General features: G+C 49.1%; 1 protein-coding gene across 1 annotated transcript in view; it reads left to right on the forward strand.

Annotated features, from left to right (window-relative positions):
• The window catches only part of TMEM51 (transmembrane protein 51), a 59256-nt gene that overhangs the window by 22590 nt on the left and 8998 nt on the right, over window positions 1-27668 (forward strand). The window contains exon 2 of the mRNA XM_070384948.1: window positions 26922-26985. The gene's annotated coding sequence lies outside the window, so the exon portion shown is untranslated. The remainder of the gene's footprint in view (window positions 1-26921; window positions 26986-27668) is intronic.

The raw sequence follows: 27668 nt of genomic DNA on the forward strand, positions 1-27668 counted from the left end.
TGAATTGAGTGGATACTTAAGTCCCACGACAATACACTAAGGCTTGTTCTATGATGATGCCCACTTCACAGATGAGTAAACTGAGACTCAGTTAAGTAGCTTGCTCCCCTCCCTCCCTGGGTTGCAGAACCCCTGACTCTCAGGAGACCTCACTGTTTAGCTCTAGAGAGCTAAGCACATGGATTATTAGGAGCATTGTGGACAAGGTGGATTCAAGCTGAGATCCAGTGGAGGGAGAAAATACTTGGAAGGAACAGCCAGGTGCACAAGACAGCCTTGTGTTCTGTGCCCACGTTCTGTGCGCTGGGGAGTAGTTCTCAGCTGTCAGCAGCCGCCCACTGCATCCCTGAACCTAAGACAGAAGCAAGATGAAGTCCTAGTGCTGCATCAGTACCAACTGATGGTGGTAAAAGCCCTACACACTTGAGCTCATGACTTCCTCTGGCAGCTCCAGTAGACAGACACACTTTTCATTATTCCCCTTTTATGACTTTGAGCTTCCCTGGTGGCTCAGACAGTAAAGAATCTGCCTGCAATGCAGGAGCCCCGGGTTCAATCCCTGGGTCAGAAAGATCCCCTGGAGAAGGAAATGGCAACCCTTGCCAGTACTCTTGCCTGGGAAATCCTATGGACAGAGGAGGCTGGCCGGCTACAGTCCATGGGGTTGTAAAAAAGCTGGACATGACTTAGCAACTAAACAACAGCAACCGCACGATGGACTTCTGAGCCAAAGAAAGGAACCAAATGAACTACAGACAAGGACAACGCTGTGGATGAACAAAAGCAGCAGACAGAGCACACACTCTCTTGGTTCATTTATGTACATTTCTCGTGCAGGCAGAACTAACCTGTAGTGACAGAATGCAAATCAGTGATTACCTGGGCCAGGGGTTGACTGGAGGAAAGCGCACACAGGGAACTTTCTGGGAATGGCTTGTGTCTTGATCCCAGCGGTAGTTACATGGACAGATGTTGTTAAAACTTATCAAACTGTACACTAAGACCTATGCCATCTACGAGATGCAAGTTACACTTTAAGTAATCAAGTAAATGAGCAGATGCCTCCACCCCAGCTCTGGCAACTCAGAGTCAGCAGTCTTGGGTGGGGTCTGGGGTGCCTGCCACAGACAGCCTCAGCCCTGGGTGGGCACCCTGGACTCTCATTGCTGAAGTCTCTTCCGGCCAGGACAGTTGAGTCTTAGAAGATGTTGAGCATTTTACTGTTGGTCTGTTTGTAAGCATAAACCTAACTTGGGTCAAAGTCTGGTCCTGGGACAGACTCCTGATAGTTGGCAAGACCGGCTCTAAGCCATGCACAAAGCACCCTCAGTCGCCGGACTGATCCTGGCTGTGTGCCAGGCATCACAGGGTCTGCCATGTGGGGGCAAGAGGGCAGGACTCCTGCACAGGGCTGCGGACGTCTGCCTGGTGCTGGACAGCAGGCAGAACTAGACAGGCCCTCTCTGGGTTCTGTCTCCCTGCCTGTGGGAAAAATCATGACTTTGGCTGTGTGTTGAGGAGTTGTGTTATACTGTTCGTGTACTCATTGAATTTTGTAAGAGGATGCTCTTAGGATATTTCTTAGGTGCCTCAGCTCAGATATGGGCTTAGGTCCCACATCTCCACAGTTACCTATGTCTTTGTGCAAGTGACTTAACTCTTCTATGCTCCTCATCTGTGAAATGAAGAAGATGGCAGTGCTTCATGGTGCCTTGGGCAGGGCAGCACAGTAAATGTTGACTGTTACAACTATTATTACCTAACTTAATGCTTATAATAACCTGTGGTTATAGGTGCTATTCGTATGCCCATTTTACAAAGCCAAAACTGAGGCTTAGAGAGCTCAAGTCAGTCTGCCATCAGACTTGTGGGGATCAGTGCAGAAGCATCCCCACTCCCCCATCCTGGAATGAGAATCCATCACTGGTTAAACAAGAGATGTGTCCTCCTTCAGGAAGGCTGTGTGTACTGGTTCTGAAAGGGGGTTCACATCGTGGCTCGAGCAGCTGTGGAATGCTGGGCAGGCTGCTTAACCGCCTCGGTTTCCTCGTCTCTAGAATGGGAGTGCTAATCCTGGCCTTAAAAGGCTGCTGTGAGGATGGAATGAGTCAGTTGTGTGTGTCACCCAGAATGGCACCCTGCACATGGTCAGCCTGTCAGCTTTATTTACCGCCCCTATGAGAGCACGCACATCTCTCCAGGGCGGCCTGTGGCAACAGGAGAAGTCAAAAGCCTTTTGAGCCACGTGCAGGGAATCTGAGGTTCTGTGGTTGAACCCTCCTGTGGATTCTCTCATTTTAAATACTCAAAGCCTTGTTCCCAGCCTTGTCCCAGGGTCCTAACCATCATGTTTACTCCACTGGAAGAGATTCAGGGCTGACAGTCACCGTCACGTCTAAATGGATGGTGACAGGCTTCTCGCCTCACTGACGCTGGTTCTCAGATTGGGGGATTGGGTGGTAGCAGGTGCTGGACAGGACTGAGCTCAAGGTGAACAGACAACCCTTTTGTTCATTGACTTTGTGGATTTTTTTTTTTTTTTTTGCCTGCATCTGGGAACCACAGTGTGGGTTTCTTAAGCTGTTCTGTTTCCTTTGGGTTGAAAACAAAATAAAAGGCAGACCATCAAACCGGAACATCCTGATGCCTGCACGAGACTCCGAGAGGACTGGTTTATATTAAAAAATGTGTGACCTCACTAAGCTGAGAGCAGAGGGGCCACACAGCGTGGTGTGTCACTTCTGAATTCTAACCCCTGTGCTCTTCCTGGCCTGAGGAGGAGCCAGTCTGCCTCTCAGAGCCTCAGTTTCCTCATCTATTAAATGGGTACAGTTGTGGCACCCACGTCCTGGGGCTGCTGTGAGATCAGGCTGTCAAGGTCTTAGCACAGTGCCTGGCACACCGTACAGACTCAACAAGCATGAGCCAAAGGGATTATCGATTTGCCAGCGCCACTCTGGGTTGAACTGTTCAAGTTCTGGATATCTCACCAACTGGCTGTGTGACCTTGGGCTAATTACTTCACCTCTCTGAACTTCAGATTCTTAGCAAAAGTGAGACCCCATGATACCTGTGTAAAAGCTTGTCCTGAGGACTAAATTAAGGAAGATAACTCCTAGAGGCAGCCTGGCACTGTCCTTAGGATATTCAAGTGATTGTGCTTACCATGCGAGCTGGGGGTACATGGCCTTGACTTTCAGGGAGGTCGAACAAAATAAGCATCCCCCAGTGATGCTGGGGTGCCTGGTCCAGCCCCAAGTGAGAAGGAACTTGGTTGGTGCTTCTTAGAGTGAGGGAGAGGCCACCGCAAAGGGCATGAGAAAAACACTAATCTCCAGGGATGAACATCAGTTACTTACCAGGTGGTGGTGAGGGGCAAAGGAGTGCCAGACGACAGCGGGCACAGAAATAGCCACCGCTCCTTAGCTTGTGTGGCCACTGGGTCTTCTGTGTTGGGCTTGTTTCTGGACTCATGTCTGGAAGTAAAATGTTTTATAGCAGCAGTCTTTGGGAACATATGGATAGACAGAACTTGCTTACATGGATTCTGAATACAAAGATGTCATTTACCCAAAAAGCACATGAAGGGATTAGGATTCCCCAAAAGCAGAATTCTCTATAGAAGCACTCAAGGAAACTCTTCTCCATGTCATGCGCCTCTCGTGCATGTAAAATGTGGTTTGATTTATGAATAAGAGGGCAGGATTGTACAGTGGTAGCAGGTACAGTCACAGGGTCAGATTCCCCAGGTGGAACCCCTACGCTGCCTGTTACCACCCATGAGACCATGTGTCATGTACGTCTGCTTCCTCATCTGCAAGATGGGGATTATCATAAATAATACCTATTTCACCTCATCAGTTTCAGGAGAAATAAACCAGATAACCCATGTGAAGAAAAGTTAATGCCACATAGTAGGGGCACAATACTTGTGGCTATTACTAATTCCAAAAATATTTACAGAGCATCTTCTATGTGCCTGGTGCTCTCTGCCCTGTGTCTGGCCTCGTGGAGCTTATTCTAGGGTGTGGGATATGGTTCAGGTGGAGGGAAAAGTCAGGCAAAACATAACCTAAACAAACAAGGTGAATTCAGGTTGCCATCATAGCTATTTCCCACACCAGCAGGAAGCTAAGATGCAGGATCACGTAGGGCGACGACTTGCACACATTCGACTTTGAACACCTCGGGGTGATAGTGATGTTTAAGTGACAGATGAGAAGGAGCCAGGGTTGAGGGGCAGGGTGGTTGGAACATGGGGTGGGGGCGAGGGGCAGCCTGGAGCAGCTCTTCACAGACTTGAGATGTACCTTGCACCACCTGTAGACATGCAGGTGCTGCTCCAGCGGGCCCAGATGGACCTGAGGTTCAGCTTCGCTAACCAACTCCAGGGCCTCCAAGACTGCCGGTCCATGGACCACACTGTGGCCAGGACCGCAAGACAGAGGGAGCCAGGGTCCAGGTGGCAGAGCACCCGGAAGGCCAGTGGGGAGCTTGGATTTCATTCCCGAAGACAGTAGGAAGGCGGGCAGGAGAGTGACATGGCTGAAGGACACTTCCAGAAGCTCATTTTGGCTGCTGTGTGGAGAAGACTTGCTGCAGTCAGGGTGGCAGGGAGACCCGGCAGGAGGTGATACAGTCACTCAGGCTGCATCAGAAGAGGCAGGAAGTAGGTTTATTTGAGTACTTTGGACAAGTAGACTGACAACACTTGAATGAATACAGATATTCATTCTATATTCAGTGTTGAGTATAGATATCCTTAATAATCTTTTTTTCCTTAATAATCTTAATAAATATTATTCATCTGTGCTTCATTTTTAAATATTTTACATCAGTAGTCTAGAGCAGTGGTTCTCAGCCAAGGGTGTTCTGCCACCCTCCCTCCACCCCTAATCAAGGAACATTTGGCAATGTCCCAGCTGGGATCAGGTGCTTTTTGCAGGACTTCCTTGGCAGTCCAGCAGTTAAGGCTCCCAAAGCAGGGGGTCGGGTTCGATCCATGGTCAAGGAACTAGATCCCGTACCACGTGCCGCAACTTAAAAGCCTGCACGCTGCAACTAAAGATCCCTCGTGCCACAACTAAGACCTGGTGCAGCCAAGTAAATAAATAAAGATAAATATTTTTTTAAAAAGATGCTCCTGCTATCTAGTGGGTGGAGACCAGAGATGCTGCTAAATAGCCTACGATGCACAGGACAGCACCCCGGCAAAGAATTATTGGATCCAACATGTCGATGGTGCTGAGGGGGAAACCCTAATGTAGAGGCATACAAAATCAGATGTGCACAGCCCCCTTCTCTCACCCCAGCCCCGCACCCCAAAGAGAACCACTGGTACCAGTTTGCTGCACAACTGCCCAGGCAGTATTCTGTGCATACACAGTACACAGAGTTCCTGTAAATGGTCTCACCCCAGAAGGGATGCTGGGGAAATGCTTAGAACCCAAGGGCGCTGAGATGGGCACGGAGGACGGTGTCTGTTTGTTTTGCTAAATCTATTCTGTTCTCACACACCGAAGGTCACACCAGCCAGGGGAGGGGTGGGGAAGTGAACGAAAGCCTTAGTCAGTCAGTTCAGTCGCTCAATCATGTCCAACTCTCTGCGACCCCGTGGACTGCAGCACGCCAGGCCTCCCTGTCCATCACCAACTCCCAGTTTACTCAAACTCATGTCCATTAAGTCAGTGATGCCATCCAACCATCTCATCCTCTGTCGTTCCCTTCTCCTGCCTTCAATCTTTCCCAGTATCAGGGTTTTTTCCAGTGAGTCAGTTCTTCAATCAGGTGGCCAAAGTATTGGAGTTTCAGCTTCAGCATCAGTCCTTCCAATGAATATTCAGGACTGATTTCCTTTAGGATGGACTGGTTGGATCTCCTTGCTGCCCAAGGGACTCTCAACAGTTTTCTCCAACACCACAGTTCAAAAGCATCAATTCTTTGGTGCTCAGCTTTCTTTATAATCCAACTCTCACATCCATACATGACTACTGGAAAAACCATAGCTTTGACTACACGGATCTTTGTTGGCAAAGTAATGTCTCTGCTTTTTAATCTGCTAAGTTGGTCATGGCTTTTCCTCTAAGGAGCAAGCGTCTTTTAATTTCATGGCTGCAGTCACCATCTGCAGTGATTTTGGAGCCCTCCAAAATAAAGTCTGTCACTGTTTCCACTGCTTCCCCATCTATTTGCCATGAAGTGATGGGACCAGATGCCATGATCTTAGTTTTCTGAATGTTGAGTTTTAAGCCAACTTTTTCACTCTCCACTTTCACTTTCATCAAGAGGCTCTTTAGTTCCTCTTCACTTTCTGCCGTAAGGGTGGTGTCATTTGCATATCTGAGGTTATTGATATTTCTCCCAGCAATCTTGATTCCAGCTTGTGCTTCATCCAGTCCAGCATTTCTCATGATGTGCTCTGCATATAAGTTAAATAAGCAGGGTGACAGTATACAGCCTTGATGTACTCCTTTCCTGATTTGGAACCAGTCTGTTGTCCCATGTCCAATTCTAACTGTTGCTTCTTGACCTCCATACAGATTTCTCGGGAGGCAGGTCATGTGGTCTGGGATTCCTATCTCTTGAAGAATTTTCCATAGTTTGTTGTGACCCACACAGTCAAAGGCTTTGGCATAGTCAATAAAGCAGAAACAGATATTTTTCTGGAATTCTCTTGCCTTTTCTATGGTCCAACGGATGTTGGCAATTTGATCTCTGGTTCCTCTGTCTTTTCTAAAACCAGATTGGACATCTGGAAGTTCACAGTTCACGTATTGTTGAAGCCTGGCTTGGAGAATTTTGAGCATTACTTTGCTAGCGTGTGAGATGAGTGCAATTGTGCAGTAGTTTGAGCGTTCTTTGGCATTGCCTTTCTTTGGGATTGGGATGAAAACTGACCTTTTCCAGTCCTGTGCCCACTGCTGAGTTTTCCAGATTTGCTGGCATATTGAGTGCAGCACTTTCACAGAATCATCTTTTAGGATTTGAAATAGCTCAGCTGGAATTCCTAAAGCCTTATACCTCTATAGGAGAAGGCAATGGCACCCCACTCCAGTACTCTTGCCTGGAAAATCCCATGGAAGGAGGAGCCTGGTAGGCTTCAGTCCATGGGGTCGCTAAGAGTCAGACATGACTGAGCAACTTTACTTTCACTTTTCACTTTCATGCATTGGAGAAGGAAATGGAAACCCACTCCAGTGTTCTTGCCTGGAGAATCCCAGGGACAGCAGAGACTGGTGGGCTGCTGTCTGTGGGGTCGCACAGAGTCGGACACGACTGAAGTGACTTAGCGGCTATACCTTTATAAATTGTGATACTCTTTCTTTTCTCCAAAGAGCACTCTGAAAACTGCACGTTGTAATGCAGGCAACCTCTCTAACTGGGACTAACTCATAAAGTCCAGGATTTCAGCACAGAATGACACGCTGAAATAATCTAGTCCCACCCAACTTCTTATTTCACAGATGGGAAAAACTGAGGCCCAGGACTTTTTGTAAATAGAAAAATCCTCTTATCAGTCTCTGCTTCATTTACTGGGACTTTAATTTCAGGCTTCCACTGTAATGCACAGTGATAGCTTATGTTCCTGATGTTTTTTCTTGGAAATGTCCGTATGTGAGGTTGGTTACAGTGGCTGACAAAGGGGATGTAGTTTAGCAAACTTGGAAAGCTAAGGACAGTGTCCCCTTCATGGATCACAGCCTTGTCATGGCAAAGGGGCTTGCATAACTCAGTGAAGCTATGAGCCATGCGGTGCAGGGCCACCCAAGATGGATGGGCCACAGTGAGAAGTTCTGACAAAGAGATCGAACTAGGCAGTCCTAAAGGAAATCAACCCTGAATATTTATTGGAAGAACTGATGCTGAAGCTGAAGCTTCAATGGCTTTGGCCTCCTGATTCAAAGAGCCAACTCGTTGGAAAAGACCCTAATGCTGGGAAAGACTGAAGACAAAAAGAGAAGGGGGCAGCAGGGGATGAAATGGTTGGATGGCATCACCAACTCAATGGACATGAATTTGAGCAAGTTCTGGGAGACAGTGAAGGCTAGAGGAGCCTGGCATGCCACAGTCCATGGGGTTACAAAGAGTTGGACACAAACTTAGTGACTGAACAACAGTGTATTAAATTTCCCTGAAATCAGATTTATTTTTGAGTGTGTCCTATACTCCAAAATTATCTCCTACCTTTTTTTTTTTTTTTTTTTTTTTTTTGACTGTGCCATGTGGCATGCAAGGTATTAGCTCCCCAGCCAGGGTTCATACCCATGCCTCCAGTATCAGGAGCGTGGATTCTTTACTGCTGGATCACCAGGAAAGTCCCTCTCTGCTTTTAAAGGATGGCCATAGCAAAGGAGAGGAGTTTTTCTGTTCAGATTTGTTTGGTTTCGGTGCCCTTAAAAGGTGGAAAAGAAAGGTTGCAAACCAATGGCAGTCTTCTTGAAAGAGCAGGAGGGATTTTACTGGTCTGTGAACTCCCAAGGTCTAGGAAGTACTGGTTTAATCCCTTTACTGGCTGAATTGAGGGCAGGGCTTGCTGTCATTTTCCAACACCCACTGAGGAGCCTCACAACTTCGGGGAGGTCGGTTTTAATGCAGTCTCAGGTATGGCGTGTTCCCCCCAGGGGTCATCCTCCCATAACCAAGCTCCTGTCCTTTACGAGGCTGCAAGGAGCCCCTAAGTGGAAAGCATGATCCCCGCCCATGCAGGGCTCCAAGCGAGGACCTCGGAGGCCAGCTCTGGCAGCAGAGGGGGCACCCGCGCCTGGAATCCACTGTGGTCTCCATCACCCGGCCCTCTCCCGCCCCCCTCCCCAAAGGACGTGAGCCCCTGCCTGGCTGACTCCTTGCAAGAAAAGTGATGACACGCCTAGACAGTGTATTAAAAAGCAGAGACATCACTTTGCTGACACAGATCCATATAGTCAAAGCTGCGGTCTTTCCAGTAGTCATATGTGGCTGTGAGAAGTGAAGTCAAAGTCGCTCAGTCGTGTCCATCTCTTTGCAACCCCATTAACTATATAGTCCATGAAATTCTCCAGGCCCGGATACTGGAGTGGGTAGCCTTTCCCTTCTCCAGAGGATCTTCCCAACCCAGGGATGGAACCCAGATCTCCCGCATTGCAGGCAGATTCTTTACCAACTGAGTTGTGAGGAAAGCCTGGATGTGAGAGTTCAACCATAAAGAAGGCTGAGCACTGAAGAATTGATGCTTTCAAAGTGTGGTGCTAGAGAAGACTCTTGAGAGTCTTTTGGACAGTAAGGAGGTCAAAGCAGTCAATCCTAAATGAAATTAACCTGAGTATTCATTGGAAGGACTGTTGCTGAAGCTGATGCTCCAGTACTTTGGCCACCTGATGGGAAGAGCTGACTCATTGGAAAAGACTGATGCTGGGAAAGATGGAAGGCAAAAGGAGAAGGGGCAGCAGAGGATGAGATGGTTGGATGGCATCACCGACTCAGTGGGCATGAATTAGAGTAAACTCCGGGAGATAGTAGAGGACAGAGGCGTCTGGTGTGCTGCGGTCCATGGGGTCACAGAGTTGGACATGACTGAGCAACTGAACAGCAACTGGCTAGTGAGAGAGATGGGAACCTTAGTGAGGAGGGGCCGCATTAAGAAGACTCCCTGGGCATCCTCCATACCTGTTTTCCCAGATCCCTCAGGTGGAGAGGAGCCTGAACTCCAAGCTAAGGGGTTTGGCTTAGACTCTTTGGCACTGGGGAGCCCCTGAAGCTTCTGAGCAGGCGAGAAACAGAATAAAAAAGGCTGTTTCCTGGAGCTCAAAATGGCAGCAGCCAATTCCAGGAATTTGATTGGAAGCGGGGCTGGGACAGGAAGCCAGGTGGGCACAGGCCAGTGTGAGAGCTGCCTCTGGAGTGGCAGCAGTGGAAGCCGAAAAGGAGGAAGCAGAGGAGAGGGTGGAACTCAGGCCGGGATGAGGGAGAGCCCTAGTCCTGGATGAACAGGGTTTCCAACGCTGATGGGGAAGATGGTGGGTTTGCCAGTGGGGGAGACCGCAGAGGTCACAGAGCCTCTCCCAGCCCAGTAACATCATCTGCAGAGATCGGGTCATGGAGTCGGGCGGGGGGCGGGGAGACGGGTATGCAGTGAAACTGTGCCTGGAAACCACCCAGGCCGCAGGGGAGCAGCAGACAGGTGCCAGGGAGCTGTGAGCAGGGCCATGGGGGTCCATGGAAGGCTCTTGACAGCCAGTGATATGATCATATTTGCCTTTGGGAACCAGCCCCTGAGAGCAATGGAGAGAGGGCAGGCTGGGCGGCAGGGAGACTGTGCAGGAAGCCTCTGTGGCCAGTTGTCAGGTGAGGTGTGAGGTCGGCCTGGGCCAAGCGGGAGGTGATGGGCCCTCCTGGAACATGGCCACCCCCACCCCAGGACCCAGCTTGCTTTCTGTCCCCTTTGTGCACAGGCAACCAGCGTGATGAATGGAGGGTGGCAGGCATGGGTCCCGGCGACCCCGCTCTAGGGCTCTCAGTCACCGTGTCTGTGCACACAAACCACGCCCTGGGCCGGCCCCTGCAACAGTTGCCAGGACAGCAGAGGCCTGGCTGTTTGACCAGAGAGGCAGCAGCTGCCTCGTGGGAACATGGGGCCCAGCACCAGATCTAACTTTCCTTCCAAAGAACTTCCCCCCGGCCCACCTCCCAGCTCCCCATCCTGCCTCAGCCCCCAGCAGTCTCCCCGCCACTTGTTTCACTGGGGACCCGATCTACATTTCTGCTGCCTCTCCTCTCTCGTCTCTCTCTTCCTGTGCTTTCACGGTGTGCACAGTCATTTTTGCTCACTTCTCTCCCTTTGGATTATTAATGCCTCTTTGTTCCTTCCTGTCTCCCTCCCCAGGGTGTCAGCTCTCCTAGTTTTTCTTCTCTTTTGCCTCCTCTTGCTGCTGATGGCTATCTCAGTGCCCAGCACAGTGCTGTGTGCCTGGCACACAGGGCACAAATGGTGTCCCCTCGGGCATGGCGGCCTGTTCCCTGTCCCCACATGGCCTCGCAGTGCATTCCCTTCCTCCTTCCTTTTCTCCCGTGTGTTTATCTGTTTGCAAGATGGACCTTATAACCTTGGCAGTGACATTTTCAAGGCAGGCTTGGTTTTCCTGCCCTCTATTTCCTGCTGACTACCTAGAGGCATTCCCAGCCCAGTGATTTATGACAGTATCTACCCGGTAGCATGTTCTACGGCTGTGTCCCAGGGACAGATTTGTCAACTTTTCACCCCTGTGATGGTGTCCTTCCTTGGTCACACCCACAGTCACAGGCCTCTCTTAGAGACTGACTCTGACAAGCATCATCAAAACATTCCAGCCAAGGAAACAGACCCAGTAACCCTGGAATCAGGCCTTGTCTCTCCCCGCAAGCTCCAGAACTCGCACTTGTGGCCTGACACTGCTGTCTGGGGGACGTGGGTGGGGGATGCCAAGGGGTGGGTGGCTCTGTCAGCACCAGCTTGCCTGGGAAAACGGAAAGGTTGGGGGCCACTGGCTAATTTTATTTTTTAGTCAGTATTTATTAAAAAAAATTTTTTTTATCAGGCGAAAAGGGTATGCATTGGTTCATGTAGCAGAAACATTGGTAGGGAGGTATAAGGGCTCACCCTGGAAGGGCAGTGGAAACTGAAAAGGAGGAAGAAGAGGAGTGGGTGGTACTCGGTCCTAGATAAGGAAGGGATTCATGGGTTCAAGTCTTGCTCACTCTGCGTCACAGGTCTCCTTTCCTCCATGCTGGGCCCCTCCTTGAGCAACCTCTCCCCTAGGAGGACCAGATGGCCACCAACAAGGAAGCTACACCTTGTCCTTCCAGCATACCCGACAGGGGAGGGCCCCTCAGGAGAGGACAGGACTCCCCCAACCAGTAGTTCCTGAACAGCGGAGATCTGAGTCTTATTGGTTCTATCTGGGTTGAGGCCCTACCCATTGGCAAATAGGAAGATCTGATTGGCCAGACCTGGTCACACCTATTCTTAGAGCCAGGAGAAGGGGGTTGGACACTCAGCATTGTGCACCCCTCTAGGAAATGGCAACCCATTCCAGTGTTATTGCCTGGAGAATCCCAGGGATGGGGGAGCCTGGTGGGCTGCTGTCTACGGGGTCACACAGAGTTGGATACGACTAAAGTGACTTAGCAGCAGCAGCAGCAGGTGTTACTGGGCAGCCTGGTTCCCCCAGTCCAGTGTGGTCCTTCCTCTGGACCTCCAATGACCCTCTTTGGGAGTGACCAATGCAACAGGCTCTGGATCACTATTCGAAGGGTCCCTGTAGAGACTTCTGGAATAATAGGCACCACTTATGTTACCTGTTTGGGATTTTCCTAATTGATACTGGAGTTTTATAAAGACAGGGCATCCCTGTGTGATGCCTGTCACTGGCTGGTTTCTCTGGTATGCCTGTTGCCGTGTCCCCACGCACCTGGACTACTGCTGGGTGGGCTGTGGGTATGCAGTTAGTGTTCGCAGAATCAGTGGCTGGAGGGGGACCACAGGCCTTGCTCCTGCCCCTCAGGGCCCACCGGGCAGCACCATCCCTCCATCCCTGCCCAGCTTTCAGAGCCACTCAGCTATTTTATCATCATTATAATTATTGGTGGTGGTGGTTACTCTTGTGACTGCATCAGTTCAGTCACTCAGTCATATCCGACTCTTTGCGACCCCATGGACTACAGCACACCAGGCTTCCCTGTCCATCACCAGCTCCCGGAAGTTGCTCAAACTCATGTCCATCAAGTCAGTAATACCATCCAACCATCTCATCCTCTGCCGTCCTGTTCTCCTCCTTCCTTCAGTCTTTCCCAGCATCAGGGTCTTTTCCATGTGCCAGTTCTTCACATCTAGTGGCCAAAGTATTGGAGCTTTGGCTTCAGCACCAGTCCTTCCAATGAACATTCAATACTGATTTCCTTTAGGATCGACTGGTTTGATCTCCTTGCAGTTCAAGGGACTCTCAAGAGTCTTCCCCGGCACTACAATTCAAAAGCATAAATTCTTCAGTGTTCAGCTTTCTTTATAGTCCAACTCTCACATCCATGCATGACTACTGGAAAAACCTTAACTTTGACTAGACGGACCTTTGTCGGCAAATTAATGTCTCTGTGACTGCATGGCCATTGTTTTTGTTCAGCCTAGAAGTATCTCCCAACTCGGGGAGCAATCTTTTATTTTGTTTTGTTTTAAAAAAAACACTTTATTTTCTATTGGGGTGTAGCCAATGAACAATGTTGTGATAGTTTCAGATGAACAACAAAGGGACTCAGCCATACATCTATGTGTATCTGTTCTCCTCCAAACTCCCCTCCCATCCAGGCTGCCACATGACACTGAACAGCGCTCCCTGTGCTGTAAGAAGGTCCTTGTCGGTTATCCATTTTAAATACAGCAGTGTGTGCCCGTGCATCTCAGACAGCAGTCTTGATCACCCTCACCTGCTCTGCCTACCTTTACTTCAGGGATAACGTTTTGTGCCAGAATGCATAGCGTCACGATTCCTTAGCTGATCCTCAGATCTAAACACCCTACAGGGTGGTCAAAGGGCTAGACCTGGCAGATACTTAATAAACCCCTGTGGTGTCCAGGCCCCTTGTGAGGCAGAGACAACATGTCATAGCCCCTGGCCTAAGGGGCAAGGGGACATGACTGGAACACCCACAGATGTGCTGGAGACTGTGACACCCACTGTGAGGCTGCTGGGTGGATGATCCAGGTTTGGATCTGGTCAGAGCCAGAATCTCTGAAACCCAGTTTTGTTTTGTTTTTAATTTGGTGCCTCTTAGTTGAGGCACCTGGGATTAATTTTCAGTCTTAATTGCAGCATGTGGGATCTAGTTCCCTGACCAGGGATCAAACCTGGGCCCCCTGCATTGGGAACTCAGAGTCTTAACCACTGGACCACCAGGGCAATCCCTGAAACCCCAGAGCCAGACTCTCTGATTGGTCACCACGCTCGGCCCTCTTCCCTCCTCTTACAGTGAGGAATGAGAGAGCAGCCATGGAGCATGCTGGTGATTTGGGTTACAAAGATGATATGTGACAGTGTCCAGTTCAGTTCCCCGGACCCAGGAAAGAGACTGAGCGTGGATGTTGGGTCACAACCCCTAACACGGTGCTGTGGCAGGTCAGAGAGGGACAGAATCCTTGCATGTGAGACATGGCTTCAAGCTGCCCATGAGCCCTGAGTCCCAGGGGCTGAGCAAGGTGGGGAGGGGTGCAGGGTCAGCAGTCAGCCTGGACCCTTAGCTTCTAGGCAGGTTACTTAAGACACTGACTTGCGTCTGTCACTGAGTCGTCCTGGACACGCCCGTCCCAACTGTCCATCATCAGCAAATCTCTGATTCTGATGTTGGACAAAGGACTGCTATATTCATGGAAGCAGCATGTAGACGTTTAAAAACTCACTCTTTAGAGCATGGCTTGAGAGCAGGTGAGAGGAAGGATTTTAGGGGGACTCTGGACTCAGACTGTCTGATTCACAGCCTTGCTCTGCTACTTATTAACGTGAGGCTTTGGGCAAATCACGTAACCTCTCTGGGCATCTGTAATGCAGGGATGATGGCAGCGTGTTTAGGAAGATTAAATGAGATAATCCAGGGTCAGAGTAAACGTTCAATGCATGTTAGCTGTTCTTATCATGATGGAAAGATGCAAGCTTCTGAATCAAAAGGCCTTCTTGTAAAACGTGTAAAACCTCCCCCCATTTGTAATGACACACCTTGTCTATATTCAGGTGCTCCTGATACCTGACTGAGGATGCTTTTTCTGGCAGAGCATTGGTGAAAGGCCAGTGAACCCCTGAAATTGTATAGGAGAGTGCCTAGGTGCCCTTATGGTATGCTGAATAATGAAAATATGAGTGAACAGTGATCCTAAAGATGTCCACTTCCTAATTCCAGAGCCTGTGAATGTGTTGCCTTATATGGTTATAGGGCCTCTGTGTATTCACCTTATCCAGATGGTCATGATGTAGTCACAAGAATCCTTGTGAGTGGGAAGCAGGACGGCCAGAGTGAGAAGGAGATGTGACAACGGTTGGAAGATGGGAGGAGGGACCAGGAGCCAAGGAATGCTGGCGGCCTCTAGAAGCTGAGCAGGCAAGGGACAGATTCTCTCCTGAACCCTCCAGAAGCAATAAAAACCCTGCTGACACCTTGATTTTAGACTTCTGACCTCCTGAACTGTAAGAGAATGAATTTGTGTTGCTTTTAAGCCACTATATTTATGGTAATTTATTATAGCAGCAACAGGAGATGAATAGCCCTTCTCAGGGTTGGGGTGTGGTGGGTTAGCACATAGGTGTTTATCAGCTTTTCAGACTATGTTGACAGTCAGGTGATGAACAGTCACTGGTCCCCAGCATCTCACCTTGCTCTGGGAGCCCCCTGCTGGGTGTTACTGCAGCCTCCTCACCCCATCCTTGAGCGTCCATGATCTCATGAGCATATCTGAAATGCAGGTATATTTTTCATCACTGATTTAATCTCTGGAAAGGCCTCTGAGAAGCCCCATAGAATGTGTTAGTGCCTCAGTCATGCCCAACTCTTTGAGACCCCATGGTCTGTAGCCCGCCAGGTTCCCCTGCCCATAGAATTCTCTAGGCAAGGATACTAGAGTGGGTAGCCATTCCCTTCTCCAGGGGAATCTTCCCAACCCAGGTCTGCCTCATTGCATAAAGATTCTTTTACCACCTGAGCCACTGGGGAAGCCCCAGGGGTTCCTCAGTCACAGCCATTACAGGTGCCCACAGAGCATGCCTCCCCCGGTCCTCAGTAGCAGCTGACACTGGCTCGGGGCCTCATTTCCAAGATGCTGCTGCCTGTCTGGACAGAGAAACGGGCTCCGATTCCAGCAGCAGGAGCCATGGCACTGATGTTATAACCCACTGGCCAGACCTTGGTCATATGGCACAGCTAGCTGCCAAGAGGCCGGATAATGCTGTCTTTACTCTGGGAAAGCATGGGAAACTGACCATCGGGAGTTTTCTTAACAGTGGAGGAAGGGAAGAGTGGATATTGGGAGCCATGAGCAGGCAAAACAAAACCATCCTACTGAGTATCAGGCTGGTGAGTTGTCACCTGCTCTCAGGAGGTGACCTATGCTTAGAGGTGAGCTATGCCCTACGGGTGACATCTCACCTCAGCCATCTGAGTCTGGCGCATCCCTGAAAAGCCCGGCCCCTTTTCCCACCCTGAGCTGGGTCCTGATTGGCACTTACAGATCAGAGGGCAGAGAGGAAAGACAGCTGAGCTGCACACTCTGAGGCCCCCAAGAAATCGTTTTGCATCTCAGCAGTTTCACTGGGGCTTCCCTGTAGATGAGGAACCCTCTACAGTAGATGACTGGGCCTCTGCAGGATCACCTGTTGACTGCAGAAGAAGCAGATGAGTCTTTTTCAGTTCCTGGGATGATCTTTTCAGTTCCTAGGAGACTTTAAAACCTGGGGCGGGGCAGGGGTTTCCTGGTGGCTCAGTGGTAAAGAATCCACCTGCCAAATGCAGGAGACACAGGTTCGATCCCTGATCCAGGAGGATCCCACATGCCACCAAGCAACGAAGCCCGTGTGCCACAACTATGAAGCCTGTGCTCTAGAGCCCTGAAGCCTCAACTACTGAGCGCACGCGCCACACCTACTGAAGCCCGTGTACCCTAGAGCCCGTGCTCCACAATGAGAGAAGCCACTCCAGTGAGAAGCCTGCACACGGCAACAAAGAGTAGCCCCCGCTCACAGCAACTAGAGAAAGCCTGCTCAGCCATGAAGGCCCAGCACAGCCAGAAAGAAATAAAAAGCCTGGGGGAGTGGGTGGCGGTGAGTGTGGGCTAGTAACAGGCTGGGGAAATCCAAATGTCATCCCTCCCTCTCTGCACCATGTCTTGACACTTACTGTGTACCCAGCATAGTACACTTAACATGAATGAGACAGTCACTCCTCAACCCCGTGAGGTTAATTCTGTCTGTTCTGATCACCTCTAGAAAGAGACGGCTCTCACTCCGACCCTTGCACTGATTATGCCTTGACCTCTCTGCAGAGTCAGGGAAGCAGCCCAGCCCTCACAGGGAGAAGACATTGGAAAGCATGAATGAGCTATGTCGTGAAGGTACTAAGCTCTAGGCCAGGGGTAGTTCTTGTTTTGTCTCCCATCGTGGAAGAGGTGTCAAGGCCCTCAAAGCAAGCCCCCTTCCCCAGGCTGTTTTTGTCCTTCCCCTCTCCTGCAGGCTGCCCTGCTTTAACCTCTATTCCAGTTTTATGATTAAACATTGGTGTCAATTATTTACAGTCTGTCCAGATGAGTATCAGGGTTCCAGGGGACTGAGTGACTCACACGGGGGAAGTTAGTTCTTATGGAGGGGAAATGAGAGGAAGGAAAACAAGAAATTCTACTTCCTGACCGCAGAGGCTGAGGTCGGCCTAGGCAGGGCTTCCGGTGGATGGGGTATAGGGACGGGGCTCTCTGTTGGAGTGTGGGGACTGAGAGACGATGGGTAGTGGGGCATGCTAGCTCTGGAGTCAGACATAACCAGTCTGAATCATTACTGTGCCATTCACTGTGTGTCTTAGAGTAGGTACCTTAACTTCTCTGAACTTCAGTTTCTTCATCTGTGAAATGGAGATTATTCTAGATACTTTCTCATTAGAGTTTGGGGGGAAAAAGCAAGATAGTAAATAATAAATTAAAATGTAGTTATATTAAATAGCAATGATAAATTATCAATATTAATGTAAAATATTCTAAATTTTATAAATAAAATATTACACGAAATTAATTTGTTGTTGCTGTTGAGTCACTAAGACATGTCTGACTCTTTTGCGACTCCATGGACTATAGCCTGCCAGGCTCCTCTGTCCATGGGATTTCTCAGGCAAGAAGGCTGGAGTGGGTTGCCACTTCCTTCTCCAGGGGATCTTCCCAACCCAGGGATCGAAACTGCGTCTCCTGCATTGCAGGTTGATTCTTTACCACTGAGCCACCAGGGAAGCCCAACATGGAATTAATCATAGTAGTAATAAATGCACGGAGAGCAGCCGGCACAGTGCCTGGCACTTGGTGTGTGTGTGCATGCTGGTCGCTCAGTCCTATCTGACTCTGCGACCCCATGAACTGTAGCCTGCCAGGCTCCTCTGTCCATGGGATTTTCCAGGCAAGAATACTGAGGAGTCGATTCCTAGGCAGATTGATAAGAAGTTCAGGGTCCCCAAGGAGGAGAAAGGGGTCTGGGGCTCTCGAAATGGAGATTGGGGGTCTGAAATTCTTAAGGAGGAGAAAAGGACAAACGTTTTTTTCCTCTGCATTCCTTCAGATCAGATCAGTCGCTCAGTCGTGTCCGACTCTTTGCGACCCCATGAATCGAAGCATGCCAGGCCTCCCTGTCCATTACCAACTCCCGGAGTTCACTGAGACTCACATCCATCGAGTCAGTGCTGCATTCCTTAGTCTTAGTCAATTACACAACTCAGTTTAAACTCTGTACTAGGGATGATACAACAACAATGTATCTAGCTGGAGGACAGTTTCTCCTTCCTGAAAACCTTCTGACTAATTCTGATATCTTAGAATGTATATTACGGGAGTGGGTCTGGAGGATCTTTCTATTGTTAAATTCTAATCTTGTTATCCTAAAATTTAAATTGCTGGAGTAGGTCTGGTAAAATTTTCACAAACTTGAGACATTCTTTTGATTCATTGTAATAACTAATTAAAAGGTATATAACTCCATTGCTAACACTAGCAAGGGGGTACTCTTTCTGCCCCCTTCTGATGTCTATGTCAGAAGCTTTCTCTATCCCTTTTATATTTTAATAAAACTTTATTGCACAAAACCTCTGAGCGATCAAGCCTCGTCACTGGCCCCGGATTACATTCTTCTCTTCTGGAGGCCAAGAATCCCGGCATCTTTTCCTGGGTCAGCAACAACCTTTCAGTACTGCACTGGGTTGCCATGCCCACCTCCAGGGGAACTTCCAAACCCAGGGATTGAACCCAGGTCTCTCACATTGCGAGTGAATTCTTTACTATCTGAGCCACAAGGGAAGCCCAAGAATAGTGGGGTGGTAGCCCACTCCAGTACTCTTGCTTGGAAAATCCCATGGACAGAGGAGCCTGATAGGCTGCAGTCCGTGGGGTCGCAAAGAGTCGGACACAACTGAGCGACTTCACTTTCACTTTTCACTTTCATGCATTGGAGAAGGAAATGGCAACCCACTCCAGTGTTCTTGCCTGGAGAATCCCAGGGATGGGGGAGCCTGGTGGGCTACCGTCTATGGGGTCGCACAGAGTCGGACACGACTGAAGTGACTTAGCAGCAGCAGCAGCAGCCTATCCCTTCTCCAGGGGATCTTCCCGACCCAGGAATCAAACCAGGGTCTTCTTCATTGCAGGCAGATTCTTACCAGTTGAGCTACCGGGCACTTGGTAAGTGCTTAGGAAATATTTAAGGGTGTTGCTACAATTCCAAAATGTAACTGCTGGAGAGAGAATTGAGTATGTCAGGTGATTTCCTAAAAAATCAGAAGCAGGTAGAGACAGGGAGCTGGAGATGGCAGCTCTGGCTAAAATGCTTCCAGTGGGAATCACTGGTGGAAAGTGGAGAGGAGGGAGTAGGGAGGGGGTTGGGCGGCTCAACTGTGTTCCCAAAGGGCTCTTGGCAGAAGGTTTGGGAACCACTTCTATGGAGGCAACATTGCTGTAGCTAAAAAAGAAAATGTCCAGATATGGGCAGGATAAACTTTCTCAAACTGTGTCCTAATCTCCAGAATCAGAGCCAGTCTGATAAAGGCCTGGGAACAGGGAGGGTTTGGATCTACAGGATTCATCGGCCCTCAGAGGTCTGTCTCCTCCACACACCTCTGTTTGGTTATTAAAACCCCCTCATAGAAAGACTACATAAAATAAACATCTGCCTTGCTTTGGCCTCACAGTTTAGGAACTTTAGCTTTGAGCCACCAGGAGAGCCTGCTGATACAAGCCTGAGAGTGTTTGCCTTTTATCACACTTTCTGTCCAAGCAAAGTTAGAACAGGTGCTGACTTGGCTCACGAGCAGAATCGTGGGTTAACCTGTAAACCAGGTCAAAGAGTGCCAGGATGCCCAGCCTCCCTCCAGCCCAGTCCCACAAGGACTGGGTGCAAAATTCACCAAGTGATTGGTTTGGTCAAGAGTAAGGAACTGTGCCTGATTAAACCAACTGTTAGGTAAGTAAACAGCCTGAGTGTTGGCAGGTGCCACAGAACACGAATGCTACTTGTATTCATTTCCTGTGGCTGCTATAAGGAACTACCACCCCAAACTTGGGGATGGAAAACAACGCAGATTTATTCTCTTGCAGTCAGGTTCATGGGCTAAAGTCAGAGGGGCTAGTTGCTTCTGGAGGCTCGGGGGAGAATCCCAGTCCTTGTCTTTCCCACTGTAACAGCCCAGGGAGGTAGATCCCAGCGGGGTGGTGGTGTTGGTAGTTCGGTCGCTAAGTCGTGTCCGACTCTTGCAACTCCATGGACTGTGGCCCGTCAGGCTCCTCTGTCCATAGGATTTTCCAGGCAAGAATACTGCAGTGGGCTGCCATTCCTTCTTCAGGGGATCTTCCTGACCCAGGGATCGAAACTGCATATACTGCATTGCAGGTTCCTGCATTACAAGGGGATTCCTTACTTCTGAGCCACCCGTCCCCTCTTACAGATGAGGCAACAGGAGGAGAGGGGTGAGAATTCACCTTTCTAGGTAATGATTCAGTAGCAGAGCTGAGATGCAAATGCATCTTTGGCCCGGAGCCCACTCTGGGAATCCCACCATGTGGAGGGTGGAGTTGACCCTTGCAGTCGCCGTCCATAGTCCCTGATTTTAGAAGTCGTCACCTCTGCCCTCCTGTACTATGTGCTGCAAAATGACTCTTGAGAAGGAAGAACCAAAGGATTCAAGCTGGTGTCCAAAACACCCTGCTACTCAAGGACAAACAGTGTGTCCAGACTGTGCCCAGGTTCACATGAGCCTGTCTGGCAGCCGGGGGTGGGGGGCAGTGAGGTGAGATGTGCTCCAGGCTCTCGTCTATCCCCCTAGTCCTCCCGCCTTCCCAGACTCAGAGCTGCACGTCGGATGCCTGCACTTCTGGTCCCCAGAAGGTCGGCTGTGACGTCTCACTTCACTTGCTCCTCGTGCCCAGAGGATAGCCTCAGTGGTGGGACCATAGACCCAGCCCTTAATAATAGCTGCTGCCCTGCCTTGAGAGGAGCTCATCGGGCTTGGCTGAAAGGCTGCTTTTCCTTCACCCCGCAGATGAGGAAGACCTGAACAAACAGCTGGGCTCAGGGCCACCACCTCTAAGCTGTGAGGCCTGGGACAAGTTCCTCAACCTCTCTGTGCCTCAGTGTATTCAGTGATGATGTGGACAAAGGTGGGGACCACCTTGTCTAGTCGTGGGGCAGGATAAATGAGCTCACTTGTGCAGAACGCTTAGTGTGAGCCTGGCATGCAGTCAGTGTCCAGGAAGCAGCAGCAGATATTTCATAGTTGCTGATGGTGGGCTGGGGCTGAAGTCGGGGAGGCCAGGTAGGGTGGTCAGTGCCTGTGTTCAGCCCTGCTTGCCAGAGCAGGAGGCCATTGTTGGCGCATTCCCAGAGCCTGGAGAAAGAGTCAGGCTCACTTTGATGGTGACGAGCTCTCAGACTCCATCCTGGCAGGGAAACACACAGAGATGTCACATTTCCCGAGAAATATTGAGTGTGGCGGGAGCCCTGGATATCAGGTCCTGGTGCCAGCCCTGTAAGTAGGGTCACATTCCAGCTGCCTGCTTAGTTTCTCTAAGTTTCTTGAGAAACTTAGACAAAAACTTAGTTTCTTGACACTGAGTCAAGGTCCTGAAGAAAAGATACCCGGTTTGTTAACTTGCTCCTTCTGTTTATGGCTCCCGGAGTCTTCAGAGTAAGTTAGTCTTCCTTAATTTCCTTCCTTAATTTCAGCAACACTTAGTGGATTAGCAACGAGACTGAGGACATCAGACCTTATAAAAATTACTGATGTCTTATGTGGGGGACGGGAAGCTGCTTCTTTTCTCTTCAAGAAGTGGTGCATCCTGGGAGGTGTCTGCTCCCCTTTATATATATCTGCTCCCATATATATGTATGCTTTGTTGCTCATTCATGACCAACTCTTTGTGACCCCATGAACTGTAGCCTGCCAAGCTCCTCCTCCATGGGATTCTCCAGGCAAGAATATGGGAGTGAGTAGCCATTCTCTTCCCTAGGGGATCTTCCTGACCCAGGGATTGAACTCCGGTCTCCTGCATTGCAGGTGGATTCTTTACCATCTGAGCCACCAGGAAAGCCCATCTCCTCCCCCATCTCTGTGCAGTTTTCCAGACTCAGCCCTTCCCACAGGACACTTTATCTCCTCCTGTCCCCAGACTTTGCCCCAGTGAAGTTTACAGATGCCTCCAGGCCCTGCAGAGCTGCTGCTTTATCCTCCTCCTTCCAGCCCCCTTCAAAGTGAATTGGTTGCTCTTTCTATAGGCTCTTTGGATACGCCCTGTTTTAGCAGTGCTGGGTAGTGATGAAAAGCATGGGCTTTAGAATCAGACATAACCTACTCCTGCCTTGTACTAGCTGTGTGGCGTCTGACCAGTTATGTTCCCTCTCTGAACTTCACTGTCCTAAATGGAACTGCTGCTGCTGCTGAGTCACTTCAGTCGTGTCCGACTCTGTGCGACCCCATAGATAGCAGCCCACCAGGATGCCCCGTCCCTGGGATTCTCCAGGCAAGAACACTGGAGTGAGTTGCCATTTCCTTCTCCAATGCATGAAAGTGAAAAGTGAAAGTGAAGTCGCTCAGTCATGTCTGACCCTCAGCGACCCCATGGACTGCAGCCTTCCAGGCTCCTCCGTCCATGGGATTTTCCAGGCAAGGGTACTGGAGTGGGGTGCCATTGCCTTCTCCGTAAATGGAACTAATAACTATTAAATGATTGGGCACGGAAAGATCTCAACAGAGGGCCTAGCACAGAGTCGGCATTCAACACATGACATTCAACATCTCTCACCTGGTGCTGACTTCCCTTCTAAGAAGAAGAGTAACCTGTCTTTCTGCTGGACTGTGAAAGTAGTCTCACCCATCTGTGCATCCTCCAAAGCCCCAGGCGCACAGTAGGGACCCATGAGTTGTTGGGGCTAGATTCTTTAAAAAGCCAGTTTAAAAGAAATGCACACTTGTTACCCCTGATGCTTTGGTGATGAAGCATCTCCAGCGGTCATCCGTACATCGCCCATTTCCGGCCTATGTGCGCCCCCTCCCCCCTCGCTGGGAGTGGCCCACAGGGACTAGGCCTTGTGGGAACTGATGTTATATAAGGGGAAAGAAGTGGGCTTCAGAGTCAGATTTGATTGTGCATCTTGACTCTGCAGCTTTCAGCTGTGTGGCTCAGGGCAAAATGCTTAACCTCTCTGAGACTCAGAGGTCCTGGGGCTAATCCTCTTTGAAGGGCACCTCTGAGGCTTGGATACCTTTAGAAAGGGTACTTGTCTCCTTCTTGAACTGTTCCTATTATTATCCTTACTCTGTCTCTCAATTCACTCAGTACCCTTTCTTTTTCATTATCCTATCAGCTCTCTGGCTCAGGCAGCCCTCCCCGCTCCTCTGACTTTATGACTCATTTGCACAGTGCTCTTCATTTTTTCCCGAGTGCACAGTCTAAAAGAACAGGAACCTGACACTCTCTGACCTCAGGGGAGATGGCCTGAAACTCCCAGGAGGGACGGGGCTGCGGCAGAGGTTGCTCAGAGCCTTTCTTCCAGCCCGCACCCCCTCCCCACGGCAGGGGACTGGAGCTCGGTGACAAAAGTGATTGTGAGCTGAAACTTGGCAGAAAGGGCCTCACTGAATTCCTCCTTTGTGACGGAAATGTAGCACAGCCTGGTCCCTGCGAATGGAGCCGGGGATCCCTTTCCCAATTATGCAGCTTGGCAGAGAGAGGTTGGGGCGCAGGGAGAATGGTCAAGGAGCCTCTTTGTCATGGGGGCTGGTTATGCTGCCAGACACCTCCGACTGCTGAGATCTCCTCCCCCGGGTGGGCTGGACACTTCTGGAACTGTGCCTTCCAGGGCCAGAGAACAGAGCTCAGAGGCCACATGAGGGTCCAGAGCACAGCCTAGGTTTCTAAACTGTGTTCCAGAGAATTGCTGGGATTCAGCGGGAGAGGGGCAAGGGAAGGCTTGCCCATCAACACTTGGGACACTGTGCTGTTTCAGCCAGAGCAGTGCTGTCCTCTGTTGTTCGATTTTATTTAAATTGTTATCTCTATACTGTCTCTAGGGCTTCCCTGGTGGCTCAGCTGGTAAAGAATGCAGCAGACCTCTTGCAATCAGGAGACCCAGGTTCAATCCCTAGGTCAGGAAGATTCCCTGGAGAAGGAAAATGGCAACCCACTCCAGTATTCTTGCCTGGGAAAATCCCATGGATGCAGGAGTCTGGCAGGTCCACGGGTTCACAAGAGTCAGACACGACTTAGCAGCTACAGCACCACCACATACAGTCTCTGTCTATATACTGAAAAGTGAAAGTGAAAGTCGCTCAGTCCTGTCCGGCTTTTTGCGACCCCATGAACTATACAGTCCATGGAATTCTCCAGGCCAGAATACTGGAGTGGGTAGCATTTTCCTTCTCCAGGGGATCTTCCCAAACCAGGGATCAAACTCAGGTCTCCCACATTGCAGGCAGATTCTTTACCAGCTGAGCCACCAGGGAAGCCCGCGTCTGTATAGAAAGAGATCCTAAGTGTGGACTGGTGATAAGTATCCACCCCCCTCCACAACTTGGGTCTCAGCCAGGTGAGCACTCAGATGTTAGAGCCGTGGTGGGGCTCAGCCCTCTCTTCCCCTCAACTCTCCAGGGAAATCCCTTGACCTGGCTGTAGCTGGTTAGCCAAGGATGTGTGTGGGAATAAAGACAGCAGATGCCCAGGTTGGAGGAGCAAAGCTCAGGGTGCTCACCTACCTGCTAGGAAGACCAGGGGCCAGGTGAAACCTCAAACCCCACCAGGAAATACTGACAGAGTCAATGTCTTGGGTCAGAATGGAAGTCGCAGTTAGCCTGGGTGACTTTCCCATGTTGTTGGGAAATCATTTGCATAAGGACATAAGACTTGGATATCCTGAAAATTAGCTCTATCTAATCCTGTCCCTCTCGATGCCAATCTTGGACTAGGCATTTTCCCTAATGGATACAGGATATCAGTTAAACTTTTTAACTTGCTAGATAGTCATTCATTCATTCTACAATAGTTATTAAGCACCTGTTAACTAAGAGTTAATAACTAAGTCTGTTAATAACAAGACTGTGCTACAGTCTTGACACAAGGTGCTGAGTGCTGGGTATACAGAAATGAACAAGGCGAATGGGACTTTTCTGTCAAGGCGTTTACACTCCAGTGGGGAGACAATAGGAAAGCAAAGCAAGGCTGTTGTAGACTGAGGTAACATCATCCATCCATAGGAAGGAATGTCATAAGTACCAAAGCATGGGGCTTGAGAGTAGCTGGGTAAGGGAGAGGATAGTGTAGTGTGATCAAAGAAATCCTCGCTGAGGAGGTGGCATTTGAGCTAAAAGACAGAAGCGGTAAGGAAATGGATAAACAAAAAAGACAGGTAGATGGGAGGGAGGTTCAAGAGGGAGGAGACATATGTATACCTGTGGCTGATTCATGTTGATGTATGGCAGAAAGCAGCACAATATTATAAAACAAATATCTTGCAATAAAAAAAATTTTTTAAGAGATTTTAAAAAAGGGTGGGGGAGGAAGTTTATAAAAGGAAGACTAGAAAAATAAATACATCATGCTCAAATCCAGAAAAAAAAAAGACAGAAGAGTTTCAGGCATTGGGAACAGTAAGTGCAAAGGCCCTGCAGCAGGATGTGCTTAATGAGACTAGAAACAGACAGGAAGCCCCCTGAGGGTTGGTGAGTCGAGAGATAAGAGGCAAGAGCCCAGTCCAATCTGGTGGGATTTGAAGGCCACAGCAAAGGAGTTCGAATTTTATGCTAAGAACAATGGAAAGGTATCAACTCTCAGAATCTCCTACTGTAAAATATTCCAGCCAATCAAAAGAGTATATATAGGTGTATATATATATGTTTAATGAATAATTTAATGAACACCCAGGTACCCTTCACTATTCCTCCTCGACACCATTTCTCACTCCTCCAGGGAGATACCTGTTGTCCTCAATTTTAATTCATAATTTTGCCTTTCTTCCTAATAATTACAGAGATAAAGCAATACATTGCCTGGTTTTGAACTGCATATAAATAGAATCATGCTACCTGTGTTCTTCTGCAATATGCTTTCCTGTTCAGCCTCACATGTTGTCAGAATGGTCCGTGCTGGTGCATGGAGCTGCGGTTTATTCCTTTTCTCTGCTGCATCGTACTCCAGTGGACCATAACTGCATAGTCAGCTACTGTCAGGGTTTATCTTTTCTCCTGGGACATGACATTATTCGATTTTCTAATGTTGAATCAACTATGCATTATTGGGATAAACCTTTTTGGAAAATGTGGTTGGATTCCATTTGCTGATATTTTGTTTAGGATTTTTGTTTCTGCACTGGCAGATCAGCTTCACCTGTCATTTTCCTTTCCTGCCTTGTTGCTTTTGGGGTCAAGATTGCACATTCCCTATAAAGTGACCTGGGGAGTGTTTCTCCTTGTACTCTCCAGAGCACTTGTATAGGTTGGAGAAACCCATGGAAAGATTTCATCAGTGTGACTGCCATGTCATCATCCTTTTGCAGCCCTGCTCTTGTTAGAGTCTTGGCTTCTTTTGATATAACTTTTCTTGCATGTGCCTTCTCCCCCAAAAGCAAAGAAAACACATGCCTCCCGCATGAGTACCTCAACTTGACATGGTCACAGCATACTTAGAAAGCTGCTTTTCTGGTTTTTTACAGGTGGGTCCTTAACACAAGATTTTTAGCATGAAGAGTTGTCAACTGCCTCCCCAGCTAACCACAGGTAGGTGCCTCTCTTAACTGGTTCACAGCTTTCTTGAAAACCTAAATACAGGATCATTCGTTCATCTCTTAGGGCTGCCTCGAACCTGAGTTGTGATGGACCCAATTCCTGGGTCCCAAGGTGAGTCTGGGCCAGCTGGGACCTCAGGCTGCTCACCAAGGCTGCTCTGTTTTAAGGACATCTTGGAAACTATGTGACCCAAATCCTCTAAGCACAAAATTAGCTTCTTTCCATTATTTTTGAAAGGGAAAGAACACCATGCTAAATATAACGTGGGTCAACAAGCCAGAAACAAGATAAATAGCCACCAGCTGCACGTTGGGGAGCTGGGTCTCCACGCCCCACAGTGAACCTTCGAGGTCTTGGTTTCCAGAGGGTGGGAGGAACCAGCAAAGGATCTGAAGCTACCGTTGGACACAAAACCCTGCCGCAAACCCAAAAAACAAATGCCTTCATTTTGTTTTCTTATTTGAAAAACAACACATTTCTGTGTTTTCTAGTTATTACCCTCCCAAGGAGAAAACGAAAATAAAAACCATTCTGATCCCAACACCCAGAGAAAATAACTATAAACATTGTGGCTTGTATCATTTGAGTGTTTTGAAACTTAATGTAACACATTCAGTGGAGTCTCTCCCAAGCTTTTATTCCCCACTATCATTCTTTCTTTTTAGATGTTCTTT

This window comes from Bos mutus, chromosome 16 (genome assembly GCF_027580195.1).
Source record: "Bos mutus isolate GX-2022 chromosome 16, NWIPB_WYAK_1.1, whole genome shotgun sequence".
In the NCBI taxonomy this organism is placed as follows: Eukaryota; Metazoa; Chordata; class Mammalia; order Artiodactyla; family Bovidae; genus Bos; species Bos mutus.